Source organism: Narcine bancroftii, chromosome 12, assembly GCF_036971445.1.
Source record: "Narcine bancroftii isolate sNarBan1 chromosome 12, sNarBan1.hap1, whole genome shotgun sequence".
In the NCBI taxonomy this organism is placed as follows: Eukaryota; Metazoa; Chordata; class Chondrichthyes; order Torpediniformes; family Narcinidae; genus Narcine; species Narcine bancroftii.
In genome coordinates, this window is record NC_091480.1 from 16,006,302 (window position 1) to 16,034,017 (window position 27,716).

Here is a 27,716-nt window from a genome sequence, read left to right on the forward strand (position 1 = left end):
GAACAAAAAATATTTTGTGAGAGAGGATCATAGAAACAGCTGTGAATGAAGAGCGACCAGGTGTGGGAATAGCAGCCGGCTGCCAACATCACTGACTTAGTGAGGGAGGGAGTCTGCTTGGCACCCCCAGCTCTTTATTAATGCAACCCAGGAACAGTGAGGAGAGAAGGCACGCAGAACTGGTCCATTCCCTCAAGCAAGAGATGTCTGCACCCCTGCATCAGCCGGAAAATATGTCGTCATCTCTCCTGTCAAATGTCCAAATGTCCTTCAAATGCATCCATAGGTCAGGCATTCATAACCCAGTGAGGACTTATTTATGGATAACAGAAGCACCAAAGCATGTGCAGAGGTCAGAGAATTGGATATGTAAAAGTTCCAGCTTATTCAGACTCTCCAATTACTCAAATCTTGACTTATAAGTGCTTCAAATGGTGAGGAAATTACAAGGCAGGAGAAGTTTAAAAGGATCTGGGCTCTTAAAGGGGTGTGGGAGAGCAGAGGGCCAACCATTATTACAGGTTTTGGCAAAACCCATTTCACTTCATTGACAGCTTTTCTCCTGCTGAAAGAGAAGCTGTGCCTGGCAGTAGAATTCTAATAGTGGATGTTCAGTGTGAAGCCCACAGGCAAGTGAGAGAACTGTACTGTATCCAATCTTCTCAGTGGCAGCATGATGCAGTCTTCCCCACACATTCTCAAAGGGGCTGGAGACAGACCTAAGGATCTGGACTTCTGTTATTGGCCTTGCCATTTTTAAGCTGCATCTTGGATACTAGCATCCTTTCTGCAAATAACCTCATGCAAAAGTGACAGCAGGGTTAGCGCAACACTGACACAACACCAGCGACCGGGTTTGAATCTGGCGTTTCTGTAAGGAGTTTTTACATTCCCCCCCGTGTCTGTGTGGGTTTCCTCCGGGTGTTCTGGTTTCCTCCCAGCCTTCAAAACATACCGGGGTTGTAGGGTAATTGGGTGGTACTGGTTTGTGGGCTGAAAGGGCCTGTTCCTGTACTGTATGTCTAACATATTTTTTTTAAAATTGAGATCTCTGTTGATCTGGCCCCTGTGAGAGCAACTCTACAGTGACTTACGATGCCACAGCCTGCTGATTTGATGGATACTGGAGAGGATGCTGAAGATATCCACGATGATTGGGGGATTAGTAACTAAGAGGAAAGGCTGAATGTGTTGGGGCTGTTTTATACGGATCAAAGAAGATTAAGGGGAGATTTAATTGAGGTATATAAAATCATGAAAGATTAAGCATGATTAACAGAAATAACCTATTTCCCCTGGTAGATAAAAGGAGATTAAACACTTCTCCAATTTAGAGTAATGAATTCTCTGTTCATGATGTGGTCCTCCGTATCTTAGAGAAACCAATACTGTACAGAGTACTTGTTATCAGTCTACTGTCTTGTGACACCTCACTTCGAATACTGTGTACAGTTTTGGGTGGCTTATTTGAGAAAAGATGTACTGGCATTGGAGGGGTTCAGAAAAGATTTACTGGAATGATACAAGATAGTAGAAAGGGTTATGAGGAACATTTGTTGGCTCAAGGACTGGACTCGTTGGAATACAGAAGGATAAGGGGAGACCTCATGTACACATTTTGAATGCTGAAAGGCCTGGACAGAGTTGATGCGGCAAGGTCGTTTCCCATGGTAGGGGAGTCTAGGACAAGAGGGCACAACTTCAGGATAAAAGGGCATCAATTTAAAACAGATGCAGAAATTTTGTTTTAGCCAGAGTCATGAGTCTGTGGAACTTGTTCCCACAGGTGGCTGTGGAAATAAGGTTCTTGGATGTGTTTAAGGTAGAGATTAACAGTATTTGATTAATCAAGGGTAATGGGGAGAAGGCTAGGCAAGTGGGGCTGAGTGGAAGGATGGATCAGCTCATGAAAGAATGGCGGAGCAGAGTCGATGGGCCGCTTGGCCTACTTCTGCTCCCATATCTTGTAATCTTGTCTGCAAGATAGACCCTAAGCTACCTGCTTCATGCCACTTTAATTCTCTATTTCACTCACACTCTCACTTAAATGTCTAGGCCAACCACAATTTGTGGGAGAAACTCAGTGGGTCAAGCAACATCAGTGGTGTAGCAGTTAGCACAATGCCTTTACACCGCCAGTGATCGCGACCAAACTGAGGTTCAAATCCCATGCTCTCTGTAAGGTGTTTGTACGTTCTCCTCGTGACTGTGTGGGCTTTCTATGGGAGCTCCGGTTTCCTCCCACAGTTCAAAATGTGCCAGTGGCATAGGTTAATGGGGCATAAATTAGGCGGCATGGACTCATGAGCCGAAATGGCCTGTTACTGTGCTGTATGTCTAAATTTAAATTTAAAAGGAATGGTTGACATTTTAAGTCAAAACTCCTGGCCTCCTATACTGTTATAATGAGTCCCAATGGTCACTTGTGGCCTTCTAGACATATCAAATTCGAGAGCTCAATATTGGTTTTGTTTTATTTCTCTAGGACCATGACTTGAACTGCTAGGTATTTCCAACAGCTCCACGTTCCTTTATATTCCTTTATTTTCTTCTCTCTCCACAAGGTGGTTTCATCTTCAGCTTATCTGCTCAGCAACTTTGGTCTCATCCAATCAATTATAACCCCTTTGTCCTATCCATCCTTCCCCATCTTCTCTATTGAAGAAACTTATTTTCTCTCTCCAATTCTACTGAAAATTTCAATTCTGTTTCTCTCTCCATAGTTACTGCCTGTCCTGCAGAATGTTTCCAGCACTTTCTGCTTTGTCTCTTGGTAGATAACAAGAATAAATCTATTTAAATTAATTGGTAGAAGAATTGGGGCAGTACAGTTAGCATAGTGGTTAGGGCAATGGTGTTACAGCGCCAGTGATCGGGACCAGGGTTCGAATCCCATGCTGTCTGTACATTATCCCTGTGTCTGCGTGGGTTTTCCCCGGGGGCTCTGGTTTCCTCCCACTGTTAAAAAACGTACCGGGGTTGAGGTGAATTGAGTGTAATTGGGTGGCATGGCCAAAATGGCCTGTTACCATGCTGTATGTCTAAATTTAAATTTATGAAAGAATTGGTGAATTAGTAGGTTTTTCATTCACCGAGTATGGGAAAGTAAAGCCTACTGCCTGATAGGGTGATGGTTGTTTAAACCTGCAACACACTTAACCTGATTTGAGCACATGGGTTATAGGACACAAGACCAGAATCATGTCACGAAATTCGTTGTCTTGCGGCAGCATCACGGTGCAAATTTTTATATAAAACTACATCATAAAATAAATAAAAATAGTGCAAGAATAAGTAAAAGACAAAGCGTCTCTTGTCCATTGTTCATTTAGAAATCTGACGGCAGAGCATCTGAAGTCTTCAGCGACGCACTGAATCTTCTTAAACACCCTCACAAAGTATAACCATGGCCAAGAACTGAGAAGTGGGGGTGATCTGAAATCCATTTTTGGCCAGCATGGACACTGTGCTCCTTCTGTGCTGTGTTACTGTGGAGAATGGCATTCAGGTTAAGGGTAATCTGTTGATCATCCAGTCATCACTTCCTTTATGCATAAATCTCTTCAAACATAAGCTGAAATAAATTGGATGGCAATGTTGATGGTGGGAAGGGAAAGTTGAGAACTACTGCTCGAGAGCCAATGTTTACTGAAATATTTTGCTTAAGAAAAATTGTCATTGGCCCGTTTCCTTTGGAGCTAGGAAACCGTACGCATAACGAGTCAATGAGGGATGATTAAAACAGTGGTTTTCAAACTTTTTTTTTCCACCCACATACCATCTTAAGCAATCCCTTACTAATCACAGAGCACCTATGGCATAGGTGGTATGTGAGTGGAAAGAAAAAGTTTAAAAACCACTGATTTAGATAATTAGAAAACAAATATTACTTAGAAAAAAATTAAGATAATAAGTCAAACGTCAAAACACAATTAAACAGGAAAATAAATGAAATAACCAAAAATCTTGGCTAAGCTTTCTTTTTAGTTCAGATTGGTGACCCCATTCAGGTAAATGGAGTTGCAGTAAAACTCAAATTTAAAGAGTATCAATCCCCTTGGCTCAATAGGTTTTGGAAACTCCTGGAATGTGCTTCATTCTAAATCCTATGCTGAAGTACATAGTTGCAGAGAGTTGGTATGAGTTGATATATACAGGCCAAACAGCTTGCAGTTCTCCAAGGCATGGACATCGGAGAAACTGGGCACAGACTAGGTGATATTCCTGATATATTCATAGTCGACACTATTGACCAAAAATGTAACATTGCCAACATCTTTTGTTCAAATGGTGATTTCCATTATTTGCTAGACTTGGCTTCTTGTAATAAAATATACTGATTTTATTCCTGGAATTAAGCAACTCATGGCAGATTTTTATTTCAACCTCTATGATCATACTTCTATGATCGTTTCCTTCTACATCTAGACCTAGAGCTCCTTCTAGTGCTTCTGCAGTGGAAGGAATGATTGACTGCAGGTGGATGTGTGGATGAAGCATGTCCATTCTGTTTTCATGGGAACTCAGTACATGGGGCAGTGGACACATGTCTGATTCTCCAGTGATCGATCATCAACTGTTAGGTTTACCATTTGGGTGGTATAAAGTTGAGGGCTGAATATAGCTCTAGCATGGGTTATGTAGGTGGATTCTTCTTTGGCTTGGCTTCGCGGACGAAGATTTATGGAGGGGGTAAAAGTCCACGTCAGCTGCAGGCTCGTTTGTGGCTGACAAGTCCGATGCGGGACAGGCAGACACGGTTGCAGCGGCTGCAGGGGAAAATTGGTTGGTTGGGGTTGGGTGTTGGGTTTTTCCTCCTTTGCCTTTTGTCAGTGAGGCGGGCTCTGCGGTCTTCTTCAAAGGAGGTTGCTGCCCGCCAAACTGTGAGGCGCCAAGATGCACGGTTTGAGGCGAGATCAGCCCACTGGCGGTGGTCAATGTGGCAGGCACCAAGAGATTTCTTTAGGCAGTCCTTGTACCTTTTCTTTGGTGCACCTCTGTCACGGTGGCCAGTGGAGAGCTCACCATATAACACGATCTTGGGAAGGCGATGGTCCTCCATTCTGGAGACGTGACCCATCCAGCGCAGCTGGATCTTCAGCAGCGTGGACTCGATGCTGTCGACCTCTGCCATCTCGAGTACTTCGACGTTAGGGATGAAAGCACTCCAATGGATGTTGAGGATGGAGCGGAGACAACGCTGGTGGAAGCGTTCTAGGAGCCGTAGGTGATGCCGGTAGAGGAGCCATGATTCGGAGCCGAACAGGAGTGTGGGTATGACAACGGCTCTGTATACGCTTATCTTTGTGAGGTTTTTCAGTTGGTTGTTTTTCCAGACTCTTTTGTGTAGTCTTCCAAAGGCGCTATTTGCTTTGGCGAGTCTGTTGTCTATCAAGATAAATGCAAAATGCACTTACTTGACTAAGATTCAAGCCCTATGTATTTTAATTTTGAAACCTCATTGTCACGGGATCTAAATCCTGGAACTTTGACCAACAGCAGTGGAAGAATTACCTTTAGCATACCAAGAAAGCTGACATTAACATCCTCCCATCGATGCCAAAAGTTAAGCAATAAATTGCTCAATCCATAACCCAGGGAATTTTGGCAAACCAAGCTGCTGCATAACTGGACAGGCAGAATCGCTGCACCAAGCGGCCGGCACAGAATAGTGAGGGCTCCCCTTCTTTGCCCAGGAGAAGCCCGCATTTGCCAACTCACGTGGGTTGATGGAGCATGTTACTTCCCTGCTGGCATGTTGCCAGCGAGACAATGATTCTGCAGTGTGCTAACTTCACTCCCCTTTATGAGGCGTGCTGACATCACTCCCCTTTATGAGGCGTGCTGACATCACTCCCCTTTATGAGACGCGCTGACATCACTCCCCTTTATGAGGTGCACTGACATCACTCCCCTTTATGAGGCACGCTGACATCACTCCCCTTTATGAAGTACACTGACATCACTCCCCTTTATGAGGCACACTGACATCACTCCCCTCTATGAGGCACGCTGACATCACTCCCCTTTATGAAGTACACTGACATCATTCCCCTTTATGAGGCGCGCTGACATCACTCCCCTTTATGAGGCGCGCTGACATCACTCCCCTTTATGAGGCGCGCTGACATCACTCCCCTTTATGAGGCGCGCTGACATCACTCCCCTTTATGAAGTACACTGACATCACTCCCCTTTATGAGGTGCGCTGACATCACTCCTCTTTATGAGGCACGCTGACATCACTCCCCTTTATGAGGCACGCTGACATTACTCCCCTTTATGAAGCGCACTGACATCACTTCCCTTTATGAGGCACACACTGACATCACTCCCCTTTATGAAGCGCACTAACATCACTCCCCTTTATGAGGCACACACTGACATCACTCCCCTTTATGAGGCACACACTGACATCACTCCCCTTTATGAGGCACACACTGACATCACTCCCCTTTATGAAGCGCACTAACATCACTCCCCTTTATGAGGCACACACTGACATCACTCCCCTTTATGAGGCACACACTGACATCACTCCCCTTTATGAGGCACACACTGACATCACTCCCCTTTATGAAGCGCACTAACATCACTCCCCTTTATGAGGCACACACTGACATCACTCCCCTTTATGAGGCACACTGACATCACTCCCCTCTATGAGGCGCGCTGACATCACTCCCCTTTATGAGGCACACACTGACATCACTCCCCTTTATGAAGCGCACTAACATCACTCCCCTTTATGAAGCGCGCTGACATCATTACCCTTCATAAGGTGTGCGATTGTTTAAAATAAAAACAGCTGACTGTTCTCTGCTAAGCTGTGTTTCTTGAGCTCTGCAGTTAATCCCACTAAATTGGTGACCCCGACAGGTGCTCAAGGTGTTTTGAGCCCCAACAGTGAAACATAGTGAGAAAGCCTGCAGAATGGATGCCACTACTGCACTGCACATGGTGGCTGTGAAACCGCCCACCTTCTGGATGAAGCATGTCCATTCTGTTCTCATGGAACTCAGTACATGGGGCCATGGACACGTCTGATTCTGCAGTTATCGACCATCAACTATTAGGTTTACCATTTGGATGATATAAAGTTGAGGGCATAATATAGTTCTGGCATAGGCTATATAGGTAGATATGGTGAAGATAAATGCAAAATGCACTTACTTGACTAAGATTCAAGCCCTATGTATTTTAATTCTCAAACCACATTGTTACTAGATCTAAATCTGGCCTCACAGACCATGTCCATGGTTCCAGCGGGCTGAGGCTCAGTTCCAGTCCACATTTGGAACATAACAAATGAAGCCACCAAATTCTGGCGTGATTTTGCAGTATGCAATTACACCATACTACAGCGTACCACCCACAGGCTAATGAGCTTGTGAAACATTTCCACCGGCATCTGAGACAAGCCTTGCAGGTAAGACTTAATGGGCCTCAGTGGGCAGATGAGTTACCGAGGGTGCTATTGGGAATTAAAACGGCACCTGGAGTCCTCTTCAACAGAATTATGGCACTCCACTCCTAGTACCAGCAGATATCACTCCTTCTTCAGCCAAAGATATATTCTCGATTAAAGAGGAATTACAAGAAGTAAGAAACAAGAGGGTTCCCTGGCTCTGGTTCCAGCAACTTGTCAAGGATCACCGCCTACACACATTCTTGCTGCTCTCAACTCTACTTCTTACATCTTTGTTCAACGCCCATTCCACACTACACTCCTGCAGCAACCTTACGATGGGCCTTATAAAATGCTGCAGCACAATGGATCTTTGGTGCTATTGGACATTAGTGGTCGACCAGAACTTTTTACATGAGACAGACTGAAGTCTGCACACATGGACATTGCTGAATCTGTGCATGCCCCATCTCCCAAGTGCTGGGGACGCCCTTCTAAAATACCCAAAGTTGTGATATTGTAGCTGTGGAATGATTCTGGGCCAGGTGATGTGGTGGACCGAGCGGCCACACAGCTGGACGGGCAGAATCACCACACCGAGCAGCCAGCACAGAATGGTGCGGGCACCCCTTCTTTACCTAGGAGAAGCCCATGTTTGCAGACTCACGTGGGTTGATGGAGCGTGTGGCTTCCCTGATGGCATGTTGCCAGAGAGACAATTGACTGCAGCGCGCTAACATCACTCCCCTTTATGACATGCGTTGATATCACTCCCCTTTATGAAGCACACTGACATCACTCCCCTTTATGAGGTGCGATGACATCACTCCCCTTTATGAGGCTCACTGACATCACTCCCCTTTATGAGGCGCGCTGACATCACTCCCCTTTATGAGGCGCGCTGACATCACTCCCCTTTATGAGGCACGCTGACGTCACTCCCCTTTATGAGGCGCGCTGACGTCACTCCCCTTTATGAGGCGCGCTGACGTCACTCCCCTTTATGAGGCGCGCTGACGTCACTCCCCTTTATGAGGCGCGCTGACGTCACTCCCCTTTATGAGGCGCGCTGACGTCACTCCCCTTTATGAGGCGCGCTGACGTCACTCCACTTTATGAGGCGCGCTGACGTCACTCCCCTTTATGAGGCGCGCTGACGTCACTCCCCTTTATGAGGCGCGCTGACGTCACTCCCCTTTATGAGGCGCGCTGACGTCACTCCCCTTTATGAGGCGCGCTGACGTCACTCCCCTTTATGAGGCGCGCTGACGTCACTCCCCTTTATGAGGCGCGCTGACGTCACTCCCCTTTATGAGGCGCGCTGACGTCACTCCCCTTTATGAGGCGCGCTGACATCACTCCCCTTTATGAAGCGCGCAATTGTTTAAAATAAAAAAAAACAGTTTTATTTTCTTTTCTGGTAGCCGTGTTTCTTTAGCTCTTGAGTTAGTACCACTATAGAGTAACATTTAATAAGCTAATTCACATTAGGCTAGATGGGAAAACAGCTTGGTTGTTCTGGTATCAGAGCAAGGTTGGATGGGCCACAACCACCTCCTGGTTATAGGTAAGTGACAGAGGAAATTCTGGGAGGGTTTATAAGGAGCGAGTCCAGAGCAGGATAGTCACAAATTTCCTTACAAGACCTAGAGTCCTCTGTTACAACCTGACTGTTTAGTCTGGAGGAGGACTGGTCTCTCTCCTGCTTAGACCTCCAAGTAAAATGGGTCCTGATGATGTTGTAGCATTAGGGGAGTCCCACAACAGCTTGAAGAACTCTGTTGTTGAAGTGGGAATGACAGCAAGCAGGAAGTTCCAAACAATAAAGACTGGTTTATTGTTAACCATATACCAGCCTGTTCTTACCAATAACATCTTGGTATTGACCCAAAGGGATAGAAACTTAACCTGTCCTTAGTCCCACCATTTCGGCACTCCTTTGGACTGATCAGAGCTCTGCTTTGAAATCAAACTTTAGTCATCATTGAGATGCATATTTGATTGGCCGTTCTGACCCGAACTCCAGTATAGATGTTCCATTTCATCCTGTCTATTCTTGTATATTCGATACTGATTCTTCAGTGAATTTTATGCTAGTTTGAGCCACTCTGCTTGAAACCATGCCTTAGACCCATTCTGTAGATGCTGTGATTGAAGTAAAAACACAATGCAGGAGAAACTCAGCAGGTCTAACAGTGTACTGTATTTTATAGACCAAAGATAAAGATACTTAACCAACGTTTCAGGCCTGAGCCCTTCATCAAGGTATAAGCAAATTATAGGCAGGTGTCTGAATAAAATTATGGTGGGGGAGGGAAGGGAAGGGGGAACAACTTCTCTGGTTTCTGCTGGACCACACCCTGATTTCCCCATCCCTCTCACTCTCCACCCCCTTCCCTCTCCATTCACAGAGCTAACAGCCTCTCCTCTTGTACCTTCCCTCATCTACCTATTACCTTCTGGCTGAGGGACTGTGCTCCTCCCCTTACACCTCCCCCCCCCCCCCCCCCCCACCATTTTATTGAGGTGTTCACACATTGATGAAGGGCTCAGGGCTGAAACAATGGTTATGTATCTTTATCTTTATGAAGTACATGGTTTGACCTGAGTTTCTCAAGCATTGTGCCTTTGCAATAGTATTTGTTTTAATGGCTAGCAGCAAGTTTATAGCAAGGAACAGGATACTCAGGGGTCAGGGATAATATATGTTAACATACATAGGGAATCAGCTAACTAGCCAAAAGAAGAGTTGGGATAAATAGGACACCATTGGATTGCCAATAAATGGCAGGGAGGGTGCCACAGAGATTAGTGTGGGGGACATAAGTGGTAGTCGGTCTGCATTTATGGCATGGATGAAGGGACAGAATTACTGTGGCTGAATCTGCTGGTGTGTAAGACACAAAAAAACAATCAAAAGGATATGGGGAGGTTTAAGTGAATGGGCAAGAAGTTGGCAGCTGGAGTATATTGAGGGAAAATGTGTAATTATCCATTTTGGGAGGAACAAATTATTTAAAGGTACAAAGGGATCTTACAACATGAAATGCAAAATGAGATCTTGCGGGTGCAGCAAGTCATTAGGGAGGCTTTAATGTAGAGGGATTGTGGAGTGTAAATGTGGGGAAGTTCTGTTCAGCTGTGAAATTCTTGCAACACCTAGAGTTTTGCAAACTATTTGATCTCCATATTTAAGAAAATACAATCTTGTATTGGAAGCAGTGAAAAGAAAATCCCTGATATAAAGCAGTTAATATATGAAGAAATGTTGGGTAGGCTGGGCCTATATTCAGTGGAGTTTAGCAGAATGAGAGGTGACTTTATTGAAAGCAATAGGGCAGAAAAGGCACTGAGAGAATGTTTCCCTTTATGGGAGTATCTAGAACTGCAGGTATAGTCTCAAAGTACACTGAAACCTCGTTAGAGCGTGATTCGTTAATTCGTGGAATCGCTTATAGCACGGGTGTCTGTGGACCACAAACTTTGCAAATAAGTTGATTAAAATTCAGAATACCAATATTAAAAGAATGCACTTGCTTTCTTTCATTGAAATTGTTAGTTATAGAGAGCGGATCCTTTGAAAACTGGTAATATTTAGGTTTGATTATCCGTGGGCACTCTGACATATATGCATCTGTTCCGCGACTTGGCTGTAACGCGGTATGAAATCTTGGACCCCAACTACCGCGTTCTAATGAGGTTTTACTGTACAGGTATACCTGCTTCATGAAACTAGAGCGCTCCTACGGAACCTTTTGTAAGTTGAAATGGTGAAAAGTGAAGAAGCGATTACCAGTGATTTCTATGGGAACATTTTTTGAGCGTTCCCAGAACCAAAAAATGACCCACCAAAACATGCCAAATAACACATAAAACCTAAAATAATGCTAACATTTATTAAAAGCAGGAATGAAATGATAAATACACAGCCTATAAAGTAAAAATAATGTTTGTACAGTGTAGTTAGGCTGAGTCTTCGGAGTTTGGGGTGGTGGGAGGTACAGGAGACTGGGATGTAGGAGAGAGAGGGAAGAGCTGTTCGGGATGCGTCCTCTATAATGACTCGCTTTCATATAGGCAAAAATCCTTTTGTGAAAGTGAACACGGCTTTCTTCGTAAAAGCGAATGTAAAGTGGGGTATACCTGTTCAGATTTCCCCACTTAAAATGGAGACTGGGAAGAGTTTCTTCTTGTAGGGCATTATGAATCTCTAGCGTTCTTTGATTCAGAGAGCAGTGGAAGCAGAGTCATTGAATGTATTCACAAACATTTAAACCACAAAGGAATCAAGAGTATGGGGAGAGAATGGGAAATTGGCATTTAGACTACAATTGGAATATGACCTTGTTGAGTATCAGAACAGGATCCAAGGGCCAAATGGTATATACTTGCTCCTATTTCCAGTGTTCACCAATAATGTTAGATAGTTTAACATTGGCCCTTAGAAACAACAACCCTCTGATACTGCTGCCCAGTGCATCAGTCTGGATCTGTTCCCATCATGACATTTGAACCCAAGCCTTCTGACCCAGAAACAAGCACTCTAATAGGGAGCTGCAGCTTACGCTGTGCAATCAAGCCAACAGCACAGCTGTGTGTTAAGTAAGAAACTCTTTGCAGAGTAATGATAATGACTTCATGAATGCTACGACCAGCTGCAACTTGAATAACATATTATAAACCACTCATCACCTTCCTTTTATCAGATTCCACAATCTGCAGCCCATCGTTGTCTCCATTTATCCTCCCAGCCTCTGTCGCTGTCTCCGCTATTCCCTCCTCCACCCACCTCCCTCTGCACATCAACTCTTCTTCGCCCAGCTCTTCCTGGCTCCTGCCTCCTCCCATCCCTCACTTCTTCACACTGCCTCTGTCTCTTCAACACTCTCAGTGCTGATGCAGTTTCTTGAACATCGACATTCTCTTTGCCTCCATAGACACTGCCTGGCCCATTGAGATCCTCCAGAACTTTTCATTTTCTTGAAGCACTGCTTGCAGATCTATCATCCGCTAGATTATGTCTGAATGCCTCAAAATCCGTGTCCCCCCAAAGAAGTTCAGAGTTTAAATTCTGGAGAGTTTTCACTGCATTTTATAATGTTAAAGTGAAAGACCATGATGTTTTCTAGTGTGAAACACTAGTGTTTATAGTCAATTTTATCACAAAGAATGTGGTTTGACAATATTTACTAAGAGCTACAGATTACTAGAGTGTTTTGTCAGACAGGCTTTAACTAAATTGTGAGATACCACTCAGTGTTTAAAGTAAAAGGATGTTCTGGCTTTGTAGGCGGTGCAGAATAGGTTCATCATGTTGATTCTAGGGATGAAGGGGTTGGCCTATGAAGAGAGATTGAGTCATCTGGGACTGTAGTCACTGGAATTTAGAAGAATGAGAGAGAATCTTGTAGAAAGATATAAAATTATGAAAGGCATAGATAAGATTTAGCTAGGTAAATTGTTTCCATTCGTAAGGAACATACCTCAAGATTCAGGGTAGTAAATTTAAGAAAGAGATGAGGAGGAACTGCTTTTCCCAGAGGGTGGTGAATCTCTGGAATTCACTGCCCATTGGAAGAAGTGGAGGCTACATAAAATCCATTTAAGTAAATATATTTAAGACGTGTTATAGGCCCAGAGGACCCCAAAACCCAGCAACAAAAGAAATTTACCAAGACAAATGGTTACTTAAAAAAAAGTTGCTTTTAATTATCTTTAAACATGAAAACAGAATCAAACTTTAACTTATTACTTTTAACTTAACCTAACTTAACCCCTTCCTAATTCTAAGTGCACGTGTATGTAATGTGTATATAAGTTCTGAAAAGTTCTTTAATTCACAGTCCAATCTCACTTCTCATTCCTCCAATTTCACTGGTTGCAGGCAATTCTTAAACTGTGCACAGAATTTAACATTTATGAATTTCACCAGGCTTTGGTGCTTGAAAGGTAAATGGTTACTGCTCAGGAAGGTTCTTGTCGGTTTTCAAAGAGATATTTGTTGCTCGTTGGACACCCACAACTGATACCTTCAGATCTTGCTGAAGAAACTTTCCCCCTCAGGGTTTTCCAGATGATAACCTCTTTCTTTCAGGTCACCACAGAGTTCCATTTTGTTTCCCTTATTTCAAGTGAATCATTAAGCCAGCCATCTCTTGTATGGACCACACGGGCTTTGACCAGGCTGAACTAAAAACTCACAACCCGTCTTCAAAATGGGGTTTTTCCACAAGTTTGCTGCTTGTCATGTTCCAGTCCCAGCTGATGAACTATAGAACTGTAGAACTGAATTCTCTCTCTCTCTCTTACTCAGAGAAAACCACATGAACATCTTAGAACCAAATGCACTCAGACAGACTGTGGCTCCAGACCTAATCTTCTGAGTTCGTTCATCTGTTGCTTTCCAAAACAATAATCCATTACTCCACAGCATGTCCAATTAACACCTACTTCTGAAGTCCTTATAGGCATTCTTGAAAGTTTTTACAAAGGAGTCTGGACTATCTGGCTTGAGCAGAGCTTTGGCATTTTAAATGAGATCTGTTTTGAATTGCTTGTATGTGGGGCTACACTAAAAAACCTGCCACAAATTATCTCCTTAAAACATATCTATATACAATATAAAATATAACAATCCATCACACAAGATTGGATTGATTTCTACGTAGTGTAATAATAGTGATCATGTTTGCATAGCTACTAGCAAAGTCTTAAGGATCATAGTTTGATTATACTTGGGGGCACAGAAGATGGAGACACTGCTGTATAAGAGATCTATAATGGAGGTTTGCAAAACATCATGGCATGCCTCATGGGCTACTTACAACAACTTTAAGGTAAAGAACCATTTCCTTCATCTATGTGTTGTCTAAGAACTCACACATATGAATACAAGATGAAACATGGTGTCAGAAGTGCGATGAAGGAAATACTTTAAAAGGAAAAATCTAAAGATAGCAACTGATCAATGAAGAGAAGCTAACGAAGGAAAAATGGAAGGATTACACCTACCATCGAAACTTCAGTTGACAGGTAATATGGCTGAAAATTGGAACAGATTCAAACAACATTTTGGATATTCTCCAGCGAGGTCTTCACAGACAATGGACCCCAGTTTTGCAATTCAAAGTTCCGACATTTTGCAAAAGAGTGGGACTTTGTATACATCACGTCATTCATTCAGGAGAACCTCCTAAAAACAAAAGAGTGGGAGAAAGTGAGGAACCTCAAAGAACAACAGAAAAAAAAGCAAAAATTTTACTTTGACAGAGGAACAAGAAACATACCAGAACTCTACACTGGTGATCAAGTAAGGCTAAAAGATAAAACGATGTTATGGACTTAGAAGGGAACTGTCCTTAGTGAACTCCAACCAAGATCGTATACCATTCAGACAGATGAAATCTGCGAAGAAATCGTCAAGATCTTCAAATAGGACCAGCCACAGTAGATGGAACAACAGATACTGTTAAACAACCTGAATACACGGCTGAGAAGACGTCGTCTGAGGCAATCAGATTCAAGGACAATCAATCAGAACATTATCAAGACACATGAATCCTCCTAAGAGACTCATAGAGCAAATTTTAAAAATCCTGTTATAGAATGAAGTAGTGCTATCTTATTCGCTCTTCATTTTAGTGTATGTAAATGTGAACATACAAAACAAGTTTTAAAAATGTTAACAATGTTGATAATAATGAAAATATAAGTTTCTGGTGTTAAAATTGCAGAGTTATATAAAGAAAACAGGTAAGATAAAAGTAAGCTACTTTTGTTTTAAGGAAGAGAGATGTAAAGATAGTGATCGTGTCTTAAGGATCATAGTTCCTGTTTGATTATACTTGGCTGCCAGCAGGGAGCTCAGACAGATGGAGGCACTGCTGTATGAGAGATCTGTAATGGAGGTTTGCAAAACTTCATGGCATGCCTCATGGGCAACAACTTTAAAGAACCTTGTCCTTCTTCCATGTGTTGTCTTGAGAGCTCACACATACGAATACAAGATGAAACACGAAGCAGGGGAATTAAGGGATATGAGAAAATGGCAGATAGATGGAGGTGAACCTATCATCAGATCAGCCATGATCTCGTTGAATGGCAGAGCAGGCTTGACAGGCTGGATGGCCAACTCCTGCTCCTATTTTTTATGTATTAATGTTCTAAAAGGAGCCCATTTGTTAAAACATTTAGTATGAGAAGTGTGGTGTAAAATTGTGAGCAGGGGTGCAGTGCCAGAGCTCACCAAAAATGGTGAAAAGGGGTGCTAGAGCCACCCCATGAGGTGCCTGGAGTGGCCCAATGAGGTGCTGGAAGCGGGGCTCTGATGAGGTGCCGGAATGGCCCCATGAGGTGCCCAGAGTAGCCCCATGAGGTACCGGAGCAGGGCTCCGATGAGGTGCTGGAGTGGCCCCATGAGGTGCCCAGAGTAGCCCCATGAGGTACCTGGAGTGGGGCTCCGATGAGCTCCGGCAGTACTGCATCCCTGGTTGTGAGGAAGTGCAAATTCTCAGACGAAAAGCTGCCAAAGACTTGAATGAGGTCATATCATAATGAAGAATCTAAGTATTTAAATATTGTGCAGGTTAAAGATTAAAATTAAATTTCAAAATGTAATTCTCTCGAATGAATAATATAATTTAGTTTAGAAAGTATGCTCATTATTTTTACCGTGTATGTTGCAGTTTATAATATCTCTTCTGTTGTAGTCTTACAAGGTAGAAGACTAAAGGACCCAATGAATCACTGATGAGTCTCTTGCTTGTGTTGCTCATTAATCTTGTAATTCTAAAAAGATGATGATGTTTCCTATTCATCAGGTAATGCTTCTTTCATCTCCCTATGCCACTGCTGTTCTGAAGGGACAACAACTGCAGCATTCTGAGTTGCTCTATCTGGGGACAAATCTTTTAGCTTGAACAAGATTTTCAGCATGAAATGGTCATTGAATTCATGGAAAGGATTAGACTAGCAGCACGTTTGGGAAGGGAAGACGAAATTACTTTCTATCAGTGTGCGTCACCTGAATGTGATTCCTTCTCTGCCTCGTTCTGCATCTTGAAGCATCCACGTATATTTTTTGTACTGTATAGATCCACTAATAAATGCTACTGAAGATCCAGGTAAATCCAAACCTCTGACTCCAGCATGACCCCAAACAAACTGCCAAAGCTTAAAATCAATGCTTAACTTTCAATCAAGTGTTTTTTTTCCAAGTAATGCCCAAGTTCTGATTTTTTTAAAAATGTGGCAACATTGGAAAATCAGGACATATCATAGGGGAGCGTGTGTATGGGTATGTGTGTGGTGTGTGAGGTGTGTGTGTGTGTGTGTGTGTGTAGAGGGGTGTGGTGAATGTTGTGTGTGTGTATGTGTGTGTGTGTGTGTGTGTGTGTGTGTGTGTGTGTGTATGTGTGTGTGTGTGTATGTATGTTGTGTCTATGTGATGTGTGTGGGTGTACGTGTGGAGTGTGTTGTGGGTGTGCGTGTGGTGTGTGTTGTGTGTGTGTGTGGAGGGGTGTGGTGTGTGAGGTGTGTGTGTGTGTATGTGTGTGTGTGGTGGGTGTATGTATGTTGTGTCTATGTGATGTGTGTGGGTGTACGTGTGGAGTGTGTTGTGGGTGTGCATGTGGTGTGTGTTGTGTGTGTGTAGAGGGGTGTGGTGTGTGAGGTGTGTGTGGGTGTGCGTGTGGTGTGTGTTGTGTGTGTGTGTGGAGGGGTGTGGTGTGTGAGGTGTGTGTGTGTGTATGTGTGTGTGTGGTGGGTGTATGTATGTTGTGTCTATGTGATGTGTGTGGGTGTACGTGTGGAGTGTGTTGTGGGTGTGCGTGTGGTGTGTGTTGTGTGTGTGTAGAGGGGTGTGGTGTGTGAGGTGTGTGTGGGTGTGCGTGTGGTGTGTGTTGTGTGTGTGTGTGGAGGGGTGTGGTGTGTGAGGTGTGTGTGTGTGTATGTGTGTGTGTGGTGGGTGTATGTATGTTGTGTCTATGTGATGTGTGTGGGTGTACGTGTGGAGTGTGTTGTGGGTGTGCGTGTGGTGTGTGTTGTGTGTGTGTAGAGGGGTGTGGTGTGTGAGGTGTGTGTGGGTGTGCGTGTGGTGTGTGTTGTGTGTGTGTGTGGAGGGGTGTGGTGTGTGAGGTGTGTGTGTGTGTATGTGTGTGTGTGGTGGGTGTATGTATGTTGTGTCTATGTGATGTGTGTGGGTATACGTGTGGAGTGTGTTGTGGGTGTGCGTGTGGTGTGTGTTGTGTGTGTGTAGAGGGGTGTGGTGTGTGAGGTGTGTGTGGGTGTGCGTGTGGTGTGTGTTGTGTGTGTAGAGGGGTGTGGTGTGTGTTGTGTGTGTAGAGGGGTGTGGTGTGTGAGGTGTGTGTGTGTGTGTGTGTGTGTGTGTGTGTGTGTGTGTGTGCGCGCGCACTTGTGTGTCTTGGGGTGATGTTCACCTCTTGGCTGGGAAACTTTACCTGCAAATCTTATGTATTACTGATTGCTACAATTAGAAGAGTCGCCTCATTTAAGTATCTATTGTTGCTTCAGTTCTGTGACTTTTAGGTTTCAGAGGAAGAGGTTTTAGCAGGGAAGAGAGGGAACGTGGAGATGGGGACAATTTTCCAAAAATTATTGGATTAATTTGGTAAAATCTGAATATGCAAAACCAAAATATTGCTGGACTGCTATAATAAAAAAAACAAATAATCTAGAAATACTCAGCAGTTAAGACAACATGTATGGAAAGAGAAACAGATTAATGTTTCAGACAATTCATATTTCATTCAGAACTGGGGACATTTAGGGAAATAGGTTTGGAGATGGAGAGGAATAAAGATGGAGAAGAGAACGAAGGTCTGCAATAGAGTGGACAGAAGATGAGTTAATGACAAGAAAGTGATAGTTCACATTTAAAGGTGTAAATGTAAAATGGGTGTCTAAGATTGCCGGAGGTATGAAATTGACCTGCAAGTGATGCTAGAAAGCCTAAAAGGAAAGATTCTTGATTTCAGTAATGCAAGTTCAATTTTAATATTTAAGGAAAAGTTGGATAGGTGTATGGACGAGAAAGTCATGGAGGGTTATTGGCCAGGTGCGGGTCAATGGAACTAGGTGGGAGAAGGTGTTCAGCATGGACCAGAAGCGCCGAACTGGCCGGTTTCTGTGCTGCCATGGTTATATGATTATACATGTCCCTAAAATGAAAAGGGATTTGTTATATTAAATTTACTATAAGATATAACCTGCATTAATAGAGCACCTTTCAGCATGTAAAAACATCCCATACACTTTCCATCCAAGACATATTTAGTGATAATAGCTGAGAACTATTGACTCGGACAAATTCTTCTGTTCTTTAAAATATCACCATTGTATCTTTTTTATTCATAAAGTCTCAACTGGGAATCATGATTTTGTGCTTAAAAGATTAGTTCACGGAAAGTCACAGAAAAGACAGCCAAAGCAAGTCAATGGCATTACATGAGAAAGAAGAACACATAATTTTAATAAGACAAACCATCAGACACCTCCAGATAAGTTTAACTAGTGCGTGCGCGCGTGTGTGTGCATTTTTGTGCAATAGAAGGAAAGAAAGAGAGAGAGAGAGAGAGATAGGAAGAAAGGAACGACATGACCATCCATCCTGCAGAAACAGCATAATTTCACAATGCAGTGTAAAACCAGCAGATCCCTTACACCTGATTCCACCTGGAAGATATTCCTCAGTTGTGAATTTTCAATTAATCCACAATTTTGTTGTGGAACTAACATGCAATGTCCTTGAGTTGAAAGGCCATAAGGGGCTCTCTGGGTATCATCCTTTATAAGGAATATCATTTCCTAATATCCAAGACTCATTCTTAAATCACCCAGTTTCATTTCCCATAAATCTCTCACATGAGGAAGAGGAAAAGACCAGGAGTAGAAGGAAGGAATTTACTCCAGTTCAAACATGAAATATGATATTGAGAGCAAATCCACATTGAATTCTTGGGCAAACAGATCAGATTCATACCTCGTTCCACTACACCTTCTAAGAGACCTGTTTTCTCAGACTCATGGTCAACTAGGATACTTAAATGTAGTTGAGTGGACAGGTCAAAGCCTTGTTCGCAGAGCACAAGGAGCAGGAGGAGTGTGAAGGATATGCCACTTTGACAGGAGAAAGCTGCCCATGAGTTCCGAGTCACAATTCTCAGGTTTCGTTTGAAAAGAGGCATGTTAGACCTTATGCAAGTCCAGAGGCCAGTCTGCAAGGAACCCAGCAACTTCTGCCTTTGACTTCAGAGATCATGATTGCCAGAAGCCTCACTTGGGGCACCAATGATGTTGGCAACTTCATGGAAAGCAGAAGAAGTTTCCACCTATTTCCCAGTGGAAGTTCAGGCTGACAGCCAAAACCATCTGGAGAAAGAAGCACTTGGCTTCCAAGCAACTTCAAGTACTCTGGCCTTGCTGTGACTAATGATTAAGCCCTACTCATCTCCAATGGAACTCTAGTCACTCAAATCAAAGCTCTAGCGAAACTCAGAGCTAGCCATTTTGTATTATCCTATCTCTTTTTCAAACATAAGAAGTTGTCGTGAGATAAATATTTGCCTCTGGAATTTTAGCAGTCACCGCAGTACAATAAAATCTCTGGTATTTTGGGTCCCATGGGGATTGGTAGATGCCGGTTAAGTGTATTTTCCGGTTGCTTGAGACTTACTCTTACAATGCCTAACTAATACACCTGCATTAAGAATAAACAGTTTAAAAGACATAAATACTGTACTTACACTGAACAAAATTCACTTGCATGAATATATAAACCTTAAAGCATTTTACTTTATTTTCATTCTTTGAAAACATTTAACCGTCTACAGGTTCCTCCCCTCCATGGAGCGACCTGAAAGACCGACAACAACATTGTAGATAATTAACCTTCCCCCTCCCCCAAGTTTACACATAAAACCTCTGACTGGGGCGACTCTTACTAAGCAGGGATAACTTTAAGAGAGTCTCCCCAACAATGAGCAGCAACAACCAGCTCTTCATCCTGGGCAACGCCATTTTATTCAAACATCACTTTATTCAAACAGCTTCTATGAGCAAAGCACGACCAAGGCACCCGCTGGCTAATTATTTGCTCACATCTTCACCAAATGTTCACCTGTTACTTCAGAGAACATTTACTTTTATAATTTTAAACATGCATTTTTTACCTATTATTTCATTCCTTTTTTAAATTTATTTTCCTTGAGTTTTTTTGCTGGTTGTTTGAGGCTGCCGGTTGCTTGAAATCTGGATACCAGGGGTTTTTCTTTTTTTAATTTATTTTCCTTGAGTTTTTTTGCTGGTTGTTTGAGGCTGCCAGTTGCTTGAATTCTGGATACCAGGGGTTTTTCTTTTTAATTTATTTTCCTTGAGTTTTTTTGCTGGTTGTTTGAGGCTGCCAGTTGCTTGAATTCTGGATACCAGGGGTTTTTCTTTTTTTAATTTATTTTCCTTGAGTTTTTTTGCTGGTTGTTTGAGGCTGCCAGTTGCTTGAATTCTGGATACCAGGGGTTTTTCTTTTTTTAATTTATTTTCCTTGAGTTTTTTTGCTGGTTGTTTGAGGCTGCCAGTTGCTTGAATTCTGGATACCAGGGGTTTTTCTTTTTAATTTATTTTCCTTGAGTTTTTTTGCTGGTTGTTTGAGGCTGCCAGTTGCTTGAATTCTGGATACCAGGGGTTTTTCTTTTTTTAATTTATTTTCCTTGAGTTTTTTTGCTGGTTGTTTGAGGCTGCCGGTTGCTTGAATTCTGGATACCAGGGGTTTTACTGTATTGCTCAATGATGGTCTATTGACTCATTAGGAATTGAAATTGAACTGCAATATGGTTTGCTGCCAGTGGGTAACTGATCTGCTAACATCATATCTTTTTAGTTGAAAAGAAAAATAGATCGAAATCTATATTATCTGTCAGATTCTCACCAACTTTATGTGATTGCAAAATGGTTGAATATAAACCCACTGTGTTTGATAAGAAAAGAAGGTTGTGAAAAATATTTCTGTACCATCTCATTTTTATATCAAACATGCCCCCCTGTAAGTGGGCCTTGCATTTGAATTAGTGCTAGTTATTTACAATGAGATTCCACGTGAGTAGTGCTGCTTCCAGCAAAGTGAAAGAGGTAGCACTTCTGCAGTATGTGACCAGCAAATTAACATGCCTTGTTGCAGCGTGGAGTCATTTCGATGGAGCGCCCCAGAGACTGCAGTTGACAGCCATTACAGGTTGAAGCATTCACGTTCAACAAAAGCTAACCCAGTTTTAAGGGAATACAAGCCCCAGGTGTAAAAATCAAAACAGTTTATTAATGTAAGCACACAACAATTCCCTTGCATTATATGTTACTGTTTAAATGACATTGTTGGCAACAGGAATATACACGTGGCCTTACGGTGCATTTAGGTTTTTGAACCCCTGGGGCTTTTAAATTTTAAATTAGGAATCGTTACCTATCTTTAATTTCTCTTGAATTTCTTCATAATAGACTTTGATCATTTATGTTAATTCACCAATAGAGTTCTCATTTTATGAGAACTTGATTTATTAGCAAGAAAATATCAAAGTCCATTAGCAAATTTCTGATCTTTATGTAATCCCTTTCTGTGCTGCCGAAGCTTTCTGAAACATTATCCTTGATTCCAACACTTTTGAGTCATCAACTACTCCAATTCCCCGAAGAAAAATGTGATTATCACATTGTAGACTGGGATTTTAACCCCAATCCAGTACATGAATTGAAAATGGAGCTCATTGAGGGGTGCAAAACTTTGTGGTGCTGCCTTGAAGAGGCATTGTCCATTAAATCGCATGGGGTTTGACCTGATATTTACCCATCAATCAATTTACCAGGGTCATGACCCATTGCTATTTGTGGAAACTCGCTGCATGAAAATATTTCCTACATTACAATAGTATACACACTTTATCAGCACTTTGTTGGATGTTTGTGTTTTGCGGTGTCCTAAGATCGTGAACATGCTGAATATATTTCCTAACATTTGCTTCATAAATTCATATGTCTCTCAAAGTCTTAAGTGATAATAACTTGCATTATTACTCACTTAAAACCGCTCCTTTTATCAACAACATCATCAAGTGTGGGGAGAGGGTGAAAAATGAGGGGTGATCTTGATGGACTAGTTTATAACAGGGCCCACAGACGAAAGGTTGATTGACAGAGGATCACAGAGCAACACAAGGAGTCAACTTTCTATTCAGCAATTGTAATATGATCGCACCACATGAAGGGTTGTAGAAGGGAAGCAGAGTCAATGGTAACTTTCAAATGAAAATATTTAAAATATTGATGAGAAAATAATTACAAGGCAACAGGGATAAAATACAGGATTAATTGTGTTCCTGATAGGCCAATTTGCCCCCTTCTGTGCAGTTTCATTCTACAATTTTGTAATCTAATAGCTCTAGCCTCAAAAGCTTGTAATTTCCCTACATCATGGAATAAAAACATAAAGTGCCATTCAACCTATAAAGTCGATTCTAGCTTTAAATCACTTTAGCAATTGGCTGTGTTCATATTTCCATTTGACTTAGAAGGTTGCCATTCAGCCCTTTCCAGCTCTCAATCAATGCTGTTTGCCCACTTGTCTCTCTGTAGCCTATTCTCTCACACATACAACTCTCTCCCCGCCCACTCCCCACCCCACTCCCCACCCCAGAGCTGATGTTGGAGCTTCATTCAACTACAACTGACTGAGTATGGCTCTGGCAAATCTAATTCATCGGCTCTGAGAATTTCAATTATTTTTATTTTTTGTTCAGTTTGTTATTTTTTTATTTAAGTAACCTCATTAAAGAGATGCATCAACTCTCAGTCTCTATAAAGTTCAAATAGAGTGAAATCCCAGTTTTCTGGAATTCAAGCAACCAGCAAAAAGAAAATCGAGAAAAATAAATAGGTTAAAAAATATGAATTTAAAATTGGAACCCCATGGATTTTTCCTTAACAGTTCAGTAGCAGACAGACTTGATCTTGACAGAAGAGGAGCAACAGAATGCACTCAACATGCAGTCTCAAGCACTGGAAAATTCACTTATCCAGTATCTATCAATTCCCCCTAGGTGCCAAATGCTGGGGATTTCATATCAAGACCAGCAATTGTAATGAAACAGATTGGTTCAGGTTTTACTTTAATTTGTTCCTCTCACATTTTGTGCGGACTCCTTCCTTTCGCCTCTTTTTGTCCACGCATTCACTCATCTGGCCTTTTTCACCTCCAGCTCATCAATGTTTACGTTGATGTGAAACATTAGCTCTTACTTCTCGCTCTGCAGATTCTGCCTGATCTGCTGAATATTTTCAGTATTTTCAGCTTTTATTGGAAGTAAATATTGCCACTAAATTGCACAGCAAACACTGGCAGTATCTTGGTTAATTAATTCTCAGAGTACACATGAGTCAGACAAAAAGCATGGTTGTTCAATTATTCAAATGATAATGCATCTGATATTTAACCAAAAATGAAGAATGACAGCTTTTCTAAAGGTTTATGTATTATTAATTCAGGCTCAATAATATCAGCCTTGCTTGATTAGTTTCCAAGCGTAGGTGGTGTCAAAATGTGCGTGATGCCTGCGTCCTTTAGCTGCCATATACATCATCTGACCTAAACAGGCAATTGAGACTGGTTGTCAGGCCCTAATCACCAGTGAATTAAAACCTTTTCAAAACTGTTCAAAATAAGGCAAAGCCTCTGCCGATGATGTTGCCAAGGATGGGTAAAGGCTGCTGGTGGCTGGTGCATAGCAGTTGTTATGGAAACCAACATCTCCTAGCAACAGGATGTTTTCATGGCTCGGGCTGAGGCTTAGTGGTTTATTGATGTTTGGTAATGTGATGGAATTACTCTGGTCATTAGTTTTGACCCTTGAATGAGTTTTGAGGGGTTGGTGGTGGGAAGCAGGGGATAGCAGTCCTTTCCCTGGCCTTCATGGCAACCTGTGGAGAGGGAGTAGAGGAGACACAGTGCTCCTCCACAGGGTTCTACTGCCCAGTCCTCTACAGGACTGTAGAGGCTTTAAGCTCTACAGGCTTTAAGTGGCTTTTTAAATGGTGGTTTATTTTAAAATCCTGCAACCGTGGGATCTGGGCCAAAGATGCGACACCTATGTTTGGCAGCAGCCATGAGAGGCTGCAGACTGGACAAGCAAAGGAGCTCAGGTTGCCAATGGTTTAGATTGGAATCTGTGTAACCACAGAGGCTGTGCCAGCACTGGAGGCGAATCTACGAACTTGGTGACTCTGGGAGGAACTCTTTTTGCTTCTCTTTCTCCGAATGTAAAAGGCCTCCACCAATTTCTGCTGATGGTGTATCTGTCTGGCTTAAGTCAGACTAAAGCAAATTTTGTGTATGTTACACCCGTTTTATTAAGTGACAGTAAAAGAATCTTGAATTTTATCTTTAAGCCGATAATAGATCAGGTCTATGAGGGCTGCTCACCCCAACTAGGCCTGAGGTTGGGGCTCATTTCACATGGAAGTGGTGCAAACTTTTGATATCATTGTTGCAATAATCCCATTTACATTGAAATGGCAGGAGCCCCGCAACCAGTGGATGAAGCCCGGTAGTTTGAACTGAATTAGGAATGAAGTCCATGCTGAATCCATCTGTCCCACCACTCTCTATTTTGCCAAAATGAAATTGACTCTGCTATTTCCATTCTTATAGCAGAGTGTAAAATAGCATTTGCTCAGAGACAGACCAGACTAGACTGATGGGTGAAGAGGTTTAACTCACTTCCCTCTCACTAGAGAGCTTCAGTTTGATTTTGAGGCAATAGTTTGAGATCATAATTAATTACAGTAAAAGTACCTCAATCTGGACTGCTCGGGATTGGGTCAGTCCAGATTTTTGGATTTTCTGGATTTTTGGGTAGTACTTTTAAAATTCAAATTTAAGGAGGAATAAAGAAGGGATGAGGTCATTTTTTATAGATTAGCAAATACAACATACTTGATTATCAAAATGAGCAGTTTTAAAATGTAAACACGACAAAAATCTTTACTACAAAAAAAAGCATGTAATGCTTGAAATTATGTTTAAAAATGAACATTGTAAAATAATAATACAGGATACAAATGAATTTCTTTGTGATAAGATTTCTAGTATGAAGAGTGGTTGCTTGTTGCTGCTGTACATCTGTTGCATGCACGGACATAAAAGCCCGCTAAAATTAAAAAGTGTGAGAGTCCGGATTCTTAGGTGGATGTCTGACATCCAGATTTTTGCATTTTCACTGAATGTCATTCAGATTTTTTTTTTACATAGCCACTGTGTTCCAGGAAATTATTGCCATTTTCCCAGAACGCATGAGTTTTAAAGGTTGGAACGGGAATGAGGATGCCATTCCCATTCTGATATTTTACCTCCTAGATCCCTAGTAAATTTTCTGAAATGTCTGTAGTCTAAAGTTAGCTGCAGGCATTCCATTAACAATGGGCTAATGAGTAGCATGTATCGATGTTGTGCATTGCAAGTCCCATCCCTTTAATTACCGCACTTCCAGTATGCTGTCTAAACTCGCGTAAGGAAATGGGGATTTCGAGGCTTGGTCATTCGTGAGTGAATGACCAATATCTAGACGTTGGACATTCTTCAGACCGGTAAAATCATGAAAATTCTATCTAAATAAAAAGAATAAAGATTGTTAACATTTTGGCTTATCAGGATTCAAATACACATCTGAGAGGAGAAATGGAAATTATTTAACTGCACACTCCACCTTACAACCAGTTATTTTTCCTTAACAGTTCAGTAGCAGACAGACTTGATCTTGACAGAAGAGGAGCAACAGAATGCACAGAAAAGATTTTAGCTTTGGACAACTGGACTAAGGAAAATACAAATCGATTTGCTGGCCCTGAAACAGTATCCAGTCATACTGAGCTATCACCTTAGTGTCTCAGTCAGAGTGATGGATTAAACTTTATAAGGAAGGACCAGAGGCTTGGGTCCTGCCACCACTCGATACTGAGAGATTGGATCTAGTGAAACTCCTTCTTTGATGCAATGTTTAAGGAAAAATATTAAGTCATGTCGATGTGTTGCAAAGGAATGCATTGAATGCTGGATTATGAGAACTCCCAACTGTATTTACATATATATCATGAATAAAGTAAATTTTGGGGAGAAAAAAACTGTAACCTTTCCTCCAACTTTGTAGCCCTTCAAGATATCTCTTCTTTATCCCTAATTTTAAAAACCTTAGTACTAATTCACTCACTGGATCTACCATTGAGGTTGTCAAGAGCATCAAGTCCCTTGGAATACACTTGGCAGAGAATCTCACCTGGTCCCTTAACACTAGCTCCATAGCCAAGAAAGCCCAGCAGCCCCTCTACTTCCTGCAAAGGCTGAGGGAAGTTCATCTTCCACCCCCCCCCCCCCCACTCCGTCCTTACTACATTCTACAGAGGATGTATCAAGAGCATCCTGAGCAACTGCATTACCGCTTGGTTTGGAAGCTGTACCACCTCGGACCGTAAGACCCTGCAAAAGACAGTGAAGTCAGTGGAAAATATCATTCTATCTTGATGGACATTTACAACACACGATGCCCACAGAAAGGCAATAAACATTGCAAAGGACTCCACACGCCCCTCATGTAAACTCTTCTCCCTTCTGCCATCTGGTAGGAGATACTGCAGCCCTTACGTCCAGATCGGGAAACAGTTTTTTCCCTGAGGCCATCAGGCTCCTGAATTCCCAGAACATGTGTGGATAGTGTACTGTGAACTTTTACAGTATATGTCTATATATTTATCTATTTTAGCTTATTTTTATGTAAGTCTGCTCCATGGTCCTGGAGAAATGGTATCTCGTCTTTGCCTTGTGAGCATGGTATGAACAATAAATAAAGGTGACTTGACTTTCATTCCTTCAGCCATCAACAGATGGCAAATTGTATTAACTCTATTTTGCCTTACGCAGAGAGAATGAACGGAATGAACTTCTGCACCGCCAGTTACTTGGATTCTGTTTCCAAATCCTGAAGCATTAATTTTAATTTATCTCTCCACAGATACAAATTAATTTGCTGGCATTCTTTGTGTCTCCTGTTTTCATTCACTTTGAATGTATGCCTGCTCAATGGCAGTGATCACTGTTAGTTTGGTGTTAATATTATTTAATTCCTTCCATGTGCAGTTTTAGCCCTTCACTCGGGGACAGGTTGGTCATCTTTCGTGTTCATTGAAATTGAAAGGCATCAGAGTTGTGGAATTTATGAGAATCTAATGCCACCATCGGATGTCCCAAGTCAATAACAGCATA

General features: G+C 42.2%; 1 protein-coding gene and 2 long non-coding RNA genes across 12 annotated transcripts in view; 2 read left to right on the forward strand and 1 right to left on the reverse strand.

Moving 5' to 3' along the window:
• LOC138747203 (uncharacterized) overlaps positions 1-8,171 on the reverse strand; it is a 47,193-nt gene extending 39,022 nt beyond the window's left edge. For both annotated transcript variants that reach the window (XR_011347360.1, XR_011347361.1), the window contains exon 1: positions 8,076-8,171. This is a non-coding gene — a long non-coding RNA (uncharacterized lncRNA). The remainder of the gene's footprint in view (positions 1-8,075) is intronic.
• The window catches only part of jmjd8 (jumonji domain containing 8), a 184,595-nt gene that overhangs the window by 78,357 nt on the left and 78,522 nt on the right, over positions 1-27,716 (forward strand). The window lies entirely within an intron of this gene.
• Positions 8,826-27,716, forward strand: part of LOC138747204 (uncharacterized) — a 35,859-nt gene continuing 16,968 nt past the window's right edge. Inside the window, exon 1 of the long non-coding RNA XR_011347362.1 lies at positions 8,826-8,975. This is a non-coding gene — a long non-coding RNA (uncharacterized lncRNA). The remainder of the gene's footprint in view (positions 8,976-27,716) is intronic.